This window comes from Halyomorpha halys, unplaced genomic scaffold (assembly GCF_000696795.3).
Source record: "Halyomorpha halys isolate HHAL.00 unplaced genomic scaffold, Hhal_1.1 Scaffold1141.1, whole genome shotgun sequence".
Taxonomy (NCBI): Eukaryota; Metazoa; Arthropoda; class Insecta; order Hemiptera; family Pentatomidae; genus Halyomorpha; species Halyomorpha halys.
Window position 1 is genome coordinate 53,166 of NW_027113909.1, and position 1,167 is coordinate 54,332.

General features: G+C 30.3%; 1 protein-coding gene across 2 annotated transcripts in view; it reads right to left on the minus strand.

The window, feature by feature from the left end:
* Window positions 1-1,167, minus strand: part of LOC106688483 (E3 ubiquitin-protein ligase RBBP6) — a 69,206-nt gene that overhangs the window by 30,840 nt on the left and 37,199 nt on the right. The window lies entirely within an intron of this gene.

The following is a 1,167-nucleotide window of genomic DNA, read 5'->3' on the forward strand; positions in this document are numbered from 1 at the left end:
ATAACATGTTATTCTATTAAGACATACATATAACATATTAAATAGTTAAGATTGATTAGATTTAGACACCTACATTGATTAGATTTAAAAAATTAAAAAAAAAAAAACTCATTGGGTCTTGAACCCTGGAATAAAATAATTAAACTTTTTTACTATATTGCTGAAAGATAAGACAAATTGAAACAAAATTTGACGATTTGAGAAAAATGAACATCATGGTCGTGGTCTATAAAAAAAAAAATTAAATTTTAAATAAAAATAAAATATTTTTAGGTTTATCTGCACAAAATTGCATTTTTGTTTATTTTTTGAGTTTTAACAACAAAATCATTGCTTCATACACAAATTTGTCTGTAATTCATGAAAAAATCAAATAAATAATAACGTCACAAAACTCACAACTAATATTCAATTATATGAATCATATAAACTAAATTATTCCTATCTCAGCCACTAGTTCTAGTTTGGCCCAGTATTTGCCATGATCTGCAGAAGGTGAAGGGATACTGAAATCCTTCAGTAGCAACATGGCTGATAGAAAGTCATACACAGAAACCAGATTTCCATGTTATTTTACATCTTATTCTACCATATAACATATTTTAAATCTATCATCTATCCTATTTACGATCAATGGAATAATATACTGAAACTTAATACTGTACTTAATTGCTCTTTTTGATTTTTGTTGCATATTTTGCAACTTTTAGCCAAAATTGGATGATTTCAATTTGATTGCCACAAAATTGAATTTGAACCAAATTAACCATATTATATACATATATCAGAAGCAATCAGGGATCAGAGCTTTGACATATCAGAAGAACTAACAGTGAACTGCTAGCTGAGACTGGTCAGTCAATATCTCATAAGAAAGCAAGGAGGTTAAGATGGATGGGACATGTGGCTTCATGCAATCCATCAGGATGCTTCTACACAACAATGAATGCCACTATCGTTGACAAGAGACCACGTGGAAGCCCAAAAAACTAGATGGATAGACAGAATCAACAAAGATGTGAAAGAGCTGCATGCAGCAAACTGTGTTTTTTCCATTGTAGGGCATGACGATGCTAACAATAAAGTTGCGAAATGTCACCAAAGGATGTATTATTACAAAGTTGCATTATTGACTGATACTCAAGACCCCCACCAAAAAAAAAAAAG